Raw genomic sequence first — 15464 nt, 5'->3', positions numbered from 1 at the left:
ATAGATTGTTACCTTACACCTTATGATAGAATGATGATAAATAGGTTCTGGGATATGGGTATTCCATGATTGGCATTCTCCTTATTAATATTGAACCTAAGATATTATTGAGACTGATATACATTTTAGTCATTGTTGTGCTAAGTATCATATTCAAAATTTCATCTAGTTGGTAAGCTAAGACCCTATGGAATAAATTCTTGAGGTTTCATAACTTAGAAACTATGTCAACGAGTGGTCTACTAGGATAATTGAATTAGATGGTTATTATGGAAAGATGAATCAACGCCCACCCTTATGATATTACTTATAGTCATAGATGAAAATTTTTATCAAAATGGGATAAGCGTCTACACAGTAGAACTTGCTAAGATGTAAGGTAATGAGTTAATTACTATGCTAGTAGTAGTAGGTGGATATGGTGATATTCACGAGGATAGATTTTATGGCCCAATAAAATGTAATGGATTTATTCTATGATTGATTTTGAAAATTATTTGACTATGCAAACATCTTGATTACCTAACATAATTGATACACCTTATAATGTGATATCTCATAATGATAACATGATACTATAGTAATCAAACTATATTTAATTGAATCAAATGATACTAGTTATGATATTTACATTTTGGTGACTTTGATCTAAGATATGCATTTGAAACTAATTTTCATGTTGACTGATTTAGCAATATAGATTTTAACATTTCATCATTATCATAGGAAATGGATTATGATGTGGTTCAAAATGTTAGTTGGATCATTTGATTAGATAATCAATCTTGATATGCAAATTTTGATATTTTAATGTATAAGATGCTTTATATGAAAATGATTCGAAAATAAAAATTGATTATGACAATTGAGTATGTCAATGTAAATTATTTAATATGAAATTTTTCATGCACATATATATATATATATATATATATATATATATATATATATATATATATATATATATATATATATATATATATATATATATATACATTTTATATGATTTTTTGTTGGGCTACTAATGTTTGAGTTTAGTGTGCAGGCAATTGAACCATGTGATGAGAGCATTTTATGTCCCAAATTATACCATATTTTAACCTTCGTATAAGCCTTCACACACATTTCAATCCCCATCTTCTATTCCATTTTCTCCTTTTATGTTGCATATGATCGAATATTTATAAGTAATATTTAATATAGTTATTAGATAGAATATGTGAATAAACAAATAAAATTGTATTTATTTAAACAGGTTTATAATATACCATGGTTTTTACTATCGCCCGCTATGTATCCTCCTATATCTCTTTCACCAATCTAAAGCTCCATCAACTTGTGAATATCTCATACATAAAGAAGAACCACCAATGACTGACAAGTATCACTATTGGGACCAAGAAATGTCAAGAGTGAATGATGAGCCAATGAATGGATCAGTAGATTTGTATCCTATCTGATGAATGGAGGAGTAGGAAGTTTGGAGCTCACCGATTCAATCCACATGTTGTTTTCCATACTTGAGATTAGACACATTTAATGATAACCCATCAAATTCTATTTACTATAATTATTCTAAATGTCTGAGGAAGCTGAGTGCCAGCAAACATATATGAGTTCTTACATGGCCCAAATTCCATTGTGCAGTAACCATTTCAAACCATGAATTAACAACCAAAAATAATATAGTTTTGTTGGAACGATAATTTTTTTTTCCTATTATTGGCATTATTTGTATGGTGATGGAGGACTTCATACGTGGCAGCAACCTTGACTCATAACTGACCATTATCATTGCTACGTAAGGAGCTGAACCTACCATGGCTTAAAAATGGTGGATGAAGACAATATTGTTTTGAACTGATACAAAAAAAGTTATCTATTCTTTGCAAGTTGCATATTTCTATTATAGATTGTTTTATGTAATAGCCATTCTTTAGATGGCATGAATAATAGAGCTATTAATAAGTTGTTAAGCCTGTTGCATATATATAAGCAGTGCGAGATACAGTGTGGGAGGCAGATTAGAATAAAGTTTTTAGCAGGAAGAAGATTGTGTAACACAGATCTAAACATCAGTATTTTGAAGTAAATGAGAATATTTTGTTTTCATGATCATAGTGTAGAAATAGCACTTTCTCTATCCATTGTGCAAGCCAGGAGCAAGGGCCCACTCCATGGTGAAACACTGTGATGTATTTCATTAATGTGTTATTCTATTTTGTATAAATTTATATTTCTTGCTTAGATTATCATCACAACATATTTTAGTGTTTGTATCAGTTTGTAATTTTAGATCAGCAATCTAGTAATTAGAATATAATATAGAAATAATTTCATTACTATTTTATCTATAGATTATTGTCATTATTATTTCAGGAAGATAGTTTTGTTTCTAATCTTTGTAGCATTAGGAAGTGACAGTTCCTGTCACTGCAACCATTTTGGTTTCTTGTAGATTCAATTTCATGTGTTGTAGTTGCATTCATAAACACTTAGGTCACAGCTATCATCCCTTGTTAGCATATTGCTCAGATGCCTTTCGCAAGCTTACACTCTCGGATTGACACGTATAGACTAGCCAAACTTTATTATAAATCATTAATTCTTTATTATTATTTGTCCCAGTGTTGGTCCGTCATTTTGGCACCATTGTCGGGGAAAGGTGTCAAAGGCATGTTAGTTTTCTGATTTGAGTTAGGAACAATGCATTAGGATGAAAGCTTTTTCAACTGTTAGCCTTGCTTAAGTAATTAATCTTAATTTGCATTGTATAAATCATATAGATGCATTGTTTTAGAGTTTGCAAGCATACCTTAGAAATTAGATTCATTAGTTGCTTTAGAAGGCAATTAAATTTTACATTATCATAAGTTGTTGTGAGTTATTGTTAAAGACAAGCATATTTGAAAGAAAAATGTTAAAAATGATGTCTTTTCAATGTTGTTCAAGTATATCAATTTTGGTTGAAAATTGTTTCAAAAATGCAAAATTTGAAGGGAATAAAAGAGGAAAAATGTGCTTGGGCACTACTCGAGGACCCCACAAGGGGCATTTCCCCTTGAACCTACTGGTGTCTACCACCCCCAAATCCCTGCCTTCAAATTAAAAAACAAAAGAAGAACTTGGTGGGAAAATGTGTCGATCAAAGGTGATATTTTCATACCCTCTCTACCTAATGAATGCATCTTAAAAGATATTGATCTTCCATCATCATAGGTATGTACAAATGGTATTTTTATGTCTGACCAAGAAAATATCATTGATAAATTCTTAGAACAATTTGATTTTGATGATGAAAATTTAACCACATGTTGTTCTCTTTGCTACAGGAAAGATGACTAGTGCATATGCCTAAACAATTAAGAGCAAGTGGTGAATGAGGTGCGAAGTTTTCATGATCCCTACCAAGATGAGGGAGGAAGTGAATAAACATTACTTGTAACTTATGAACCATTTGAAATACCAATCCAAGAAAATCAAGGTATGCATTATGTTGGTAAGATATATTATCACTCTATTTCATTAAAAAGCCAACACATTTCTTCAAAATATAAATCTTTACATGATATGCACAATAAATGGAATCATGAATACTCACAACAACCACTATATCCATCTTTACCATCTTTTTTCCACCTATCTTTTTTATTCTCATCTACGTTATCTCTTTCACACTTCTTACCATATTCATTATCACATTCACATCTTTTTCTATCCACTCCACCATATCCATCAAAGGAAACTATATTGCCTAATAAAACAATTCATAATAAGGTGGTTAATAGTATCTATAAACTTTCATGAATCCCTTTACCATATAATGATGTGCTTGAAATTGATAAATCAACATTGGAATATATTGATGCACTTAAGGAATGGGATTTTGGTTTAACTAAATTAGAAGAACAATATTATTTATTGAAATATAATCAACTTTGTTCTTCTTTTCTACTTAGTGAATTCCAAATACCTACAAATGAGCCCATACTTCAAATTGCATCAATTTTAATTAATGGACTCATGAGTATGTGTGTTAACATCAATCTCACTCTAAGTAATTTTAAGCCATATGCATTCCATACTCCACAAACATGTTGCCAAATCATCCAAGATCTATATTTTATTGCTTTTGTACCTATACCTATTGAAATTTGGAGGCCTATGGTTAAAATGTGCATCCCTCACATACTTGTTGATTTGGGACCAATAGTTGATTAAGCACAATTATAAGGGATTCTATGTGTTAATGGCCAATATGTTAAAACTAGATGATTCCTCATTGTTGATTCTTTTCATTGTCCAAAGACAACAAAATAAACTATGGATGATTATTTAACAATGATAAAGGTATTAATATCCATATATTCTTCATTCTTGGTTCTTGTATCTTTTGATGATCATTCATTGATTATACATGCTAATTTCTTGATTCCTTGGATGATTTGACTTCCCTATACTTTTATAACCTACAGTTAATTTGGGAGTATATCCATTGAATTATTGAAATATTTGATTCATCTATCATTCAAAAAAAAAGCACACAAAATTCTAATGATGTGTTACTCTCTTTGGGTTACCTAATTTCTTTGGTTATCCTAATGTTCTCATGATCTTGTAGCATGAATTTAAGTTTGGGGGGAAATCCCTTCAATTGTTTGGTTCTTGGATGATTTTAAATAAAGCTTCGTTGGTTGTTTCATTGGTCCTTTTAACAAACCTCCACATGTGACATCCCCACAATTCAAGGTATGTGTTCTTGTGTTAAATAGAATTGCTATTATATGAATGTAAGAGTTTATTTGTATTTATCCATTCTATCAAGTATCTATTCATAGTAATAACTCTATCTATCATTTGTAATACTGAATAACCTACTTAATGATAGAGTTATTCAATGGATGATATTCATTTACTATGCTTGATATGCTTGGTTTTGAGAATATGGTTATAGGTCCCTTGTTGTGGTGTGATAATCTTAGAATCAATACCAGTTGATGATGCTTCTCTACACAAGCATTTCATAACACATTATGTTGGATTTGTTCACATTATGTGGGCTTGCTCGCTATATAGTGCATACCCATTTCACTGATGCTTCACTATTCAAGATCACATGTAGATTTTAGCAGAGGATGTTCAACACCTTGAGATGAGATTTCTTGTCTTTGGTGATTTATCACTTGGAGGAAAACATGCAGCATGGTCTATGAGATTCATGATTATTCAACAACACATCTGAAGATACTTTGAATACAATGCCAGCTACTACACTCCTTCATTGAGTTGTGTCTCTCTAGAGTTCTATGGACACATTGGTGACTATTATTGGTTTTTACTCCATACTCATGTATTTGGTAATGAAGTTCTAATGAGGTTATTCTTGGTGATCATTTCAAGTTCATTATGCAATCAAGTTTCAACAATGCCTTCTGTGGGATCATGGACAATACTCAAGCTTTGGATGGTATCATTTTTCATCATCCATGTCAGGATTTCATTTCTTTGGTCATTCTATGTAGTTATTGAAAAAAAAATCAAAAAAAAATAAAAGAAAGAAAAAAAAGCAATAAAAGATCCAACAATGAAAACCTTTAGGCGTTGTTGGCCAGTTAATATCTGAAAATTGGTTTTCGGTGGATGTTAATTGCAAAATAAATCCTTAATGGTGAAAACTATTTTTATAGTGCCATTAAGTGGTGAGAGATTGAAAATTGGCTTGCCAATTGTCACTTGTGTTATCAAAATGTGAAAAATTGAAATTTTTTTTTTGAAAAAATGCAATAATTGGTGTTCCTAGTTTTTTTACTAATCCTTCTTTTTAGGAACACTCATTGGTTTCAGTGCTTCTTTCCTTTTTGGCACCTCCTATCACTCACTCCTATAGCTTTACTCCTCTTTAGAGTGATCCTCAAATCTTTGATCACCCCTAGTACATGTTACATGATCAGTTGAGGTGCTTTGAGTGGAATGCGCTACTTCGTATATGATATATACTAGTTCAATTGATGATGGGGGCCCTCTAATTGTAGTCACTCTCCTAGTTTTATGGTTGCTTCTAGTGGTCTTCTCTTTGATGTTTTCCATCAAATGGTGGTATTATGTGGTGTTGTAGTGTAGTTTTGGATGCCTCTCTTCATTCCTTATTGATGATTCATCACTTTTGGTGGCACAAGTTGCTAAGTCACTCTATGTTCCATCCTTGGTCTCTCTCCACATGCATGTTGGTAAATCAATCAATATTTTTTTTCATTATTTTATCTCTTAACTTTATTTATATTACTTATTATATTAATCATTATGAAACATCCCTTCCTATCCTCTCCTTGTTTCCCGTGGATGGTCAACCTTTCAGTTGGGGGGAGGAAAATCATCCTATTATCTTCCATTCATTACTCTTATTTTCAACCATCATCCTATTATCTTCAATCCAACACCCTTACAAATTTCATCAAATTATCCATTATATCCATCATATAATAGCCTTTGTTTTGTCTCTTATTTCTCCCAATTCACCCATTTAAACCTCTCTTGTGCAAATTGGGATAATTTCTCCTATATGCAACCATTCGAACCATGATGCTATAAAAATGAAAAGAAAAAGAAAAAGAAGATAGAGAAATAACTTATGAAAATCTAAAAGAGATATCCCTATTAACAAAGAAAAAAATAAGCTTTTCATGTGAAGCAAAGAAAGGGATTTGTGCTTATATATGAGTCATCATGGTTAGAGGTAGAGACAAAGCCAAAATCCATAAATCCAAATGAATTTAATTCAAACCAAAGACCTCATGATCATAATGATTTCACAAGGATGTGCAATAAGCTAAGTTGGAGGGGAATGATGAGAGCATTTTATGTCCCAAATTATACCATATTTTAACCTTCGTATAAGCCTTCACACACATTTCAATCCCCATCTTCTATTCCATTTTCTCCTTTTATGTTGCATACGATTGAATATTTATAAGTAATATTTAATATAGTTATTAGATAGAATATGTGAATAAAAAAATGAAATCGTATTTATTTAAACAAGTTTATAATATGCCATGGTTTTTCCTATTGCCCGTTATGTATCCTCCTTTATCTCTTTCACCAATCTAAAGCTCCATCAACTTGTGAATATCTCATACATAAGGAAGAACCACCAATGATTGACAAGGATCATTGTTGGGACCGAGAAATGTCAAGAGGGAATGATGAGCCAATGAATGGATCAGCATATTTGTATCCTATCTGATGAATGGAGGAGTAGGAAGTTTGGAGCTCACCGATTCAATTGACATGTTGTTTTCCATACCTAAGATTAGACACATTTAATGATAACCCATCGAATGCCATTTACTCCAATTATTCTGAATGTGTGAGGAAGCTAAGTGCCAGTAGACATATATGAGTTCTCACGTGGACCAAATTCCATTGTGCAGAAACCATTTCAAACCATGAATCAGCAACCACAAATAATACAATTTTGTTGGAACAATCAAAACAATTTCCTATTCTTGGCATTATTTTTATGGTGATAGAGGACTTCATACATGGCAGTAACCTTGGCTCGTAATTGACCATTATCATTGCTACATAAGGAGCTAAACCTACCATGGCTCAAAAATGGTGGATGAAGACAATATTGTTTTGAACCGATACAACAAAGTTATCTATTCTTTGCAAGTCACATATTTCTATTATAGATTGCTCTATGTAATAGCCATTCTTTAGATGGCATGAATAACAGAGCTGTTAATAAGTTGTTAAGCCTATTGCATATATATAAGAAGTGTGAGATACAGTGTGGGAGGTAGATTAAAATATAGTTTTTAGTAGGAAGAAGACTATGTAACGAAGATCTAAACATCATTATTTTGAAGTAAATGAGAATATTTGTTTTTGCATAATCACAACATAGAAATAGCATTTTCTCTATCCACTGTGCAAGCCAGGAGCAAGGGCCCACACCATGGTGAAACATGGTGATGTATTTCATTAATGTGTTATTCTATTTTGTGTGAATTTATATTTCTTGCTTAGATTATCATCACAACATATTTTAGTGTTTGTATCAGTTTGTAATTTTAGATCAGCAATCTAGTAATTAGAATATAATATAGAAATAATTTCATTACTATTTTATCTATAGATTATTGTCATTATTATTTCATGAAGATAGTTTTTTTTTTAATCTTTGTAGCATCAAGAAGTGATAGTGCCTGTCACTGCAACCATTTTGATTTCTTGTAGATTCAATTTCATGTGTTGTAGTTGCATTCATAAACACTTAGGTCACAACTATCATCCCTTGTTAGCATATTGCTCAGATGCCTTTTGCAAGCTTATGCTCTTGGATTGACACATATAGACCAGCCAAACTTTATTATAAATCATTAATTATTTATTATTATTTATCCTAGTGTTGGCCTATCACCATGGAATTTAATTAGGGAAAAAAAGTCCAAACTTTTGTGGACATAGTATAGCCAAGGTGAATCTTTGGAAGATTCAAAGCATCAGTGTGATGTTTTTATTTTGTAAATTTGGGTTTGCATGTGTGTAATAAATTTAAATTCACGAGTAATTAGGGACATGTCATTGTGTTGTGTAATGTGTTTAATGTGTCACTTGACAATTATAATTATTTATGTGTTGATGACATGTCACCTAGGGTTTTCTTCATGGGTACACTTAACCTTGAACTAATTGACTTTCACAAGATTAACAAAATCCACTACAAGAAAGGATAGGATTGTTGGAAATATTTGAGACTATGCTAAGTTACTGAGAGGGGAGGGGTCAATCAGTAGCTTCAAAAACTTTAATAGTTACAGATATTAATTCCAATATTCTAGTTACCATCTAGTTCATCATATCTTATCTAATTGCATGCATGAGAAATTGAAAATATAAAAGCATCCATAACACTTGAACACAGATTTCCCAAAAAAACCTTCCAAATAGAAATTAAAACTAGGGCTGTGATGATACCCACAAACTTCAATACTACAACACAAAGTTGGCAGATTAAGGCTTACATTGATAACTTCTAATGATCTACTCTTTTAGGAGCAATTAGGACTGCTAGGTCCACCTTGATAGAGGTTTTGCAAACATACAATGAAGTATGCACTCTGTAAAGAGATTTTATGAAAGACTATTAGGTCTACCTTGTTAAAGGATTTTGATTGGTTCACCTGTTAGGATGAAGTAGTAGATCTCTGATCTGCAACTAAATTTGCTAAATTAGATTCCTTGACCTTTCTGTGATGGATATGTCTCTGTTGCTCCTTATATTGATATGGTCTTTAGAATTCGCTCGTCTTCTGTTGTATTACTTGTATAATCACATTCACATGCATATCCTTCCTCTAATTATGCTTTGAAATGATACATCACATTACATATATATACCAATCCAAATTACATAAAAACAAATTCGGCCATCATATAATTTAACACCAATATTACAAAGTTGGTCCAAATGAAGAATCTTGGGTTCTGAAGACTAACTCAATGAACTTTTGATACACAAAATTCACTGTCATTACTTGGTATTGCCATGGACTTGGTAGATATAGAGGCTTAGTTCATACTAATCACTTTAAAGTAGTCCTAAAATGGTCTGCATTGGTGACTTGATAGATATTGTGCAACTCAACATAAAATGAATTACTTGCTTACCATGATTGAACTCAGTAAACACTATCACCATAAGCTCGGTTAACACTAGCTTCACATTACATGAACTAAAAACTCAGTAGACACTACAATGCTTGGTAATGACTGATAAACTTGGTGTATACTAAAATGCTTAGTTTGAATTGTTGGACTTCTTACTGACTGAATCTGCTAAGTGACCACTGATATGCTCGGAAAACATTGTAAACTATACAATGAACTTGATAGCCATACAAAATTTGACTAAGTGTGTTGTCACTAATAACAAACATGATTGATATGTCAACAATCTCTCCCTTTGGCATTAGTGATAAAAACACTTATCAGCCAAAAATTGAATACCTTGTATTCATCACCACGTGATATTAACTCAGTAGAATATACTCCTATACTCCTATACATCATGTCTGTAAATTCTCCTCTACTATATACATTATCCACCATAGCATATTTCTCCCCCATACTATGTATCTCTCCACATATAGTGTCTTTCCCCCTTTTTGACAATAATGCCAGAGATTTATTTTAAACCTTATTTACACAAAGACACCAAAATGAGATAAGAAATTAGAATGTACCTTGAGAATGACTACCAAGGTTTTATCCCAATTCTCTTGCAGAACCTTGCATGTATGAATTGTAATTTGTACCTCTGCAGATAATTCAATCATGTGATCTACAACAGAGAAGTTGTTATCATGGATCACATTTTTTTAGTATACAATATGTTTCTGCATGGTATCCATGTTGGAAGGATCATATTCTAAATGTCAATTGATGCTGACTAGATCCTTGCTTCTTCTCTTAGCAATTTTGTTTGCATATCTAACAAAAAATTGATCTTTTTGTAATGTGTAGAGCTTGAACTAGGGTCAAGTTGTAACTATTGAGCACTAGCTTTTAGATCCTCATTATTTTGGATAATTTTATATTTATTTCTTTTGTAAATTCAAAAATATCACTTAACTTCCCAAAAAGTGATGTCACATTAGAATAGGATGTCTCAAGATTGACCAAAATTGTTGAAAGCTCAACTTGATGAATGGAAATTTTCTAAGCAATGTGCTCCAGGACTTTATTATTGAATTTCTTTTTAGCCTTTTCAATTAGCTTATCCTGACTATTTGTGTCCTCATTGAACTTTTGGATTGCATCTGCTAACTGAATCAAAATAGGTTGAGAAGAATCAATTTCAACTCCTACTGCCTCTACTAAAATGTTCTTGGAATCATCTATAATCTTATACTCCTTATCTCTTTCCTCTCTTAATCTTTGTTGTTTTTCCTTTTTCTAAAGAATTTCATCAAATATCTGCATTTTGTCTGGAGTAAGATTGTAGATATCCCAATTTGGGAACACTATCTCCTCATCTAAATCAATATCATCCACTATCTCCTTTCCTTTTCCCAAAAAGTTTGAACTCAGTTGAGCCTTAGGTTCAACTATCCTTGTTATTAATGCCTTTGTGCCTCGAATGGAAACAATAGTAGATATGCTTGGACTTGCAATAAAGACTAATAATGAGCTCATTGATGGAATACTTATAGGAATACTGGAAGAATCCAAAATTGTTGAAGTCAAAATTGTAGAATCCAAAACTAAAGTAGACAAAATTGGAGAGCTTACCACTAATGTACTCAAAACTGTAGAAGTCAAAATTTGAGAGGTGAAGACTAAAGAGCTCAACATAGTAGCTAAAGAAGTCTACAACTTAGTAGATGAAGTGGAAGTCACTTTTGTCAATGATACACTGAGCTAAGTTGGGGTGAAGAGTGATTGGACATTTGATGTATCTAGAGTAGTCACAACCAAACTTGTTGAAGTTGTCTCCATGCTTGGTGTAGCTAATGGTTTTCCTCAAGAGTGAGGAAGTGAGGCAATGACTATTGTAGCTATCTTGACTAGGTCAGTTTCCTCATTATCTTTCTTATCTTCCTTAGTAGCTTCTTACTCCTTGAATTCTTGGTAATCAACTATAACAAATTGAGTTGATCCTTCATCATCTTCTTCATCCTTGTCATCATCATCATCATCCTTTATTTCAACTAGATGTTCACTTGGCTTGTGAAGATGATAGATGTTTTTTCAGGTATTTGTGGCATTCCTCACAACATATTCAATACCTTTCATCAAAATTAAGCAAGTATTAAATTTTAAAGTCATCTTCATTATCCTTTAATGACTTGTTTACCTCAGCATCTATCATGTTCGGTAGAAGCTTCCTTAGAGTTTTTCCACATATGTCTCTAATAGTTTTCTTGGTATTTTCCCACCTTGGTCTAATTTTATCCATCAAGGTTCTAGGAATCTAGGAGGCTAATTGGTTAGGTGAGTACTTCCACTTACCCATTTTGCCCATGACCAAGTCTTCAATCTGTCTCTATTCCACCTCACTTATGGTATCATATTTTAGTGCCTTAAAGTTTGTTATACCTACACCTTCTTGTAGTTCCTTCTATTTATATTGGAAGGTGGGTGGAGGCCTATTGAATATGACATCTACTCCTTCTTTTCCTGCCTTCTTCCTTGACAACCTTGTAAAGACTATAGTGGATGGCTTGGGTGGCTTGGTGATGATCACCTTGCCTTTCTTCTTCAAAGGTTCTTATTCTTTCTTAGATTCCTCCTCATCCTCTACTTCTTCACTTGGCACATCCTCACCTTTTCCCTTGGTTAACATGAGAGGTGCACTTGATTTTAGTTTGGCTATCCATCTCTTCCTTTTGTTAACTACCTAAGGGAGCTTTATTTCTAGCTCTATTCTTGCCTATGGTACCTTGGGATCAATTAGTTCATTAATGAGAGCTTCAATGGTATCCTTGGTTTCATCAATATTCACCTCATAACCAAGAGGTTTGACCCACACCAGTCGAGACCTAACAACCTGAATATAAACTTTGTCACTATCCACCATGAAGCACACATCATTCTTGTAATCTTCAACTAAATTCTTTGGGATTCTAAACCTATTGTTCATTTTCTATTTGAATGCATTAAAGTAGTTGTCCATGATGCTGGCATATTTTTCACCCATATATGTAACGTATTCATTTATCTGATAAAGGATAGGCATATCCTTTCTCTAGACTATTGTGCCTTTAGATGGGAAAAGCTTTTGGACATAGAAGAAAAGATAGGTCAATAGTGAACCAAATTTACATGAATTATTCTTTGATGTCATGATACTTTCCATATTTTTGTTGAATTGCTTCAACAACAGGTCAGCAAGGTCAAAAGCTAAGTTTTTTTTCACCACTTTGTAAGCCAAGCCCATAGCTTCACATGACACACTGTTAAGATGGCTTAAACTATATATCTTATGTATAATGAAATGAGTTCCAAATTTTAGTTTTGCGTCTATGACACTACTTATCTTCATACCTCTTCCATCCCATTTGGCTAGGGTTTTCTTTTCTAGTTCTGCCTAACCTAGGGTTTCTTTCTTTGGCCTTGGTAAGCATGGGAAGACTGGTGATTTGAAAAATCATCTTTTTGGTAATCAAAATTGGTTTCTCTAACCATAGCTGGTCATTATGCACCTGGCTAAGAATGAACCTAATCCATTTTATTTGAAATTCTTGGGGCATATGGGGAATATGAGTTAATCCTTTTTCTTCCAAATGTTGATGCTTGGGTTTTAGGGTTCTGTCAACACACAACTGACCTAGGGCATCATCTATCTCTAGAGTACCAATTTCTTCAATTCTACATTTAAAATGAGTGCAAATTTCATTAATAAGAAGTACCTTTGGAGGGATTTGAGATTGAGCTCCACTTGGGTTTAGGGTTTTTGCAACCACAGGCACGAGCTTGAAATCTGGTGCTTTCCATTCAACTCCTCAAACCAACATGTCTAACCCTTTCTTGATCTTGTTGCTATTTGATGCCATCTTCACTGGGTAGTTTGAGAAAACTTCAAAAAACTTCTACACGAAATTTTCTCAAGATGTTTGATTGCACTAGAAATTGCTTCTTCACAATAGCTTTAAAATTCACGATGAGAAATGAGTTTGTCTTCATGCCCTTTGTTAAAAAAATTTCACTAATGCTCAGTATGAAGGTAGATGAGTTGACATCATGCTTAACAAGCTGTCATCCACTATTTCACTTTGTTCACTTAGTGAAGGCTTCACAACTCGGTAACAACATGCATCTAGTTACTTCCAAATTGTCTCAGTAGAGTCCATGACCCAACCTTACTTGGTAGAGAAGGTAACTCAGTGATAATTGATACTGATCTTGCATAGTGATCCCTTTGTATCTTATATCCAGATTTGGATCTTTGTTACCTATTAATTAGAACTATTTTGGATGTCTTCTTTGATAGCCCAGTTCCAACTATTCCTTAAGAACTTTAATTAGAAGGGGTGGAGTCACCCAATTCTTGAGTGACTTGACCAATGATTATTTGAACTTTTATCCTTGGTAGACTTAGGAATCTATTATTGTCTCATATGCTTTCAAATATTGTCAGCTTTTGCTTTCTTTTCATCTTCAATTCTACCTATATTAATGCAATTCTTAGCAAGATGACCAAGTTCTATACAAGTGAAACATCTTTTGGTGGTATCTCTTTTCCTCATATGATTTTTAACACAATTCATGTTGATGTCTCCAAATTCTCCACAGTAATGACATCTACACCAAGTATTGTAGTCCCAACTAAATATTGCTTTCATAATTTTCTCTGCTAGGTTGAATATCTTGATTTTGCATTCTAATGCCTTGTGCCCTTGTTTCTTGCATTTGTGACACTTACCCTCAAATTTTGGTTTCTCTTTACATTCATTAGCCCTATGACCATGTTGATTGCAATTATAACATTTTCCATTGAATTTTTCTTTCCCATTACTCCTTCATTTGTTTGATGTATGACTTATCTTACCACATTGATTGCAAGTAGGTCTTTGATTCTTTTGAGCACCTTGTTTGGAGGATTCACCTTCTTTTTTGTATCCAATTTCTACTTTATCCTTTTGTCTATAGAGATTTTTCTCATTCAAGTGATTCATGTCTACTTGGGATTTCATTATCCTTTCATTGAGTTACTTTTCAAACTTTAGATCATTTTGCAATATTTTATTGATTTGTCTTTCATAATTCAGATCATTCCTCATTTTTTCATTTTCAAATATTAGGCTCATGATTTCCTCATTTGCATTCGAGATTTGATCAATAAGGTCTACTTGCTGAAGGGATTGGTTTTGAATTTCATTATTCCTTTCATCCATTTCTTATTTTATCTTGTTTCTTTGTTCCAAGACTTCAAATAACCTTATTGAATTTCTTGTTCTCTATTTAGTTTCCTTACTTCTTCTTGTAGGGAACCATTCTCCTCTAGGAGTTCTTTGATTGCATCAATTTCTTCGTATGAGCTACTTGAAGGGAAAAAATCTTCAATTCTTTCTTGAATGTAATGATGATCATTCACCTGATTTGCTAATTCCTTTCTTCTTTTTAGGGATTGGAAAAGATTCTCCTTTGTTTTCTTGAGTTGGGCAATGGCCATTTCTACATCCATCTTTTTATTGTCAATAGCTTTGTCAAGTCTAAGTATATCCATAGTCCTTGATCTTTTCTCAAGCTGTCAAACTTTCTCTTGAGAACCACAAAGCTCTAATACCAATTGTTGGAAACATTCAAGACTATGCTAAGTTACTGAGAGGGGAGGGGTGAATTAATAATTTCAAAAACTTTAACAATTACATATCTTAATTGCAATATTCCAATTACCATCTGGTTCATCATATCTAATCTAATTGCATGCATGAGAAATTGAAAACAGAAAAATG

This window comes from Cupressus sempervirens, chromosome 3 (assembly GCF_028749045.1).
Source record: "Cupressus sempervirens isolate cs-2001-9-10 chromosome 3, ASM2874904v1, whole genome shotgun sequence".
Lineage (NCBI taxonomy): Eukaryota > Viridiplantae > Streptophyta > Pinopsida > Cupressales > Cupressaceae > Cupressus > Cupressus sempervirens.
The sequence above is the reverse complement of the archived record's forward strand: the minus strand, read 5'-3'. Positions refer to the sequence as shown.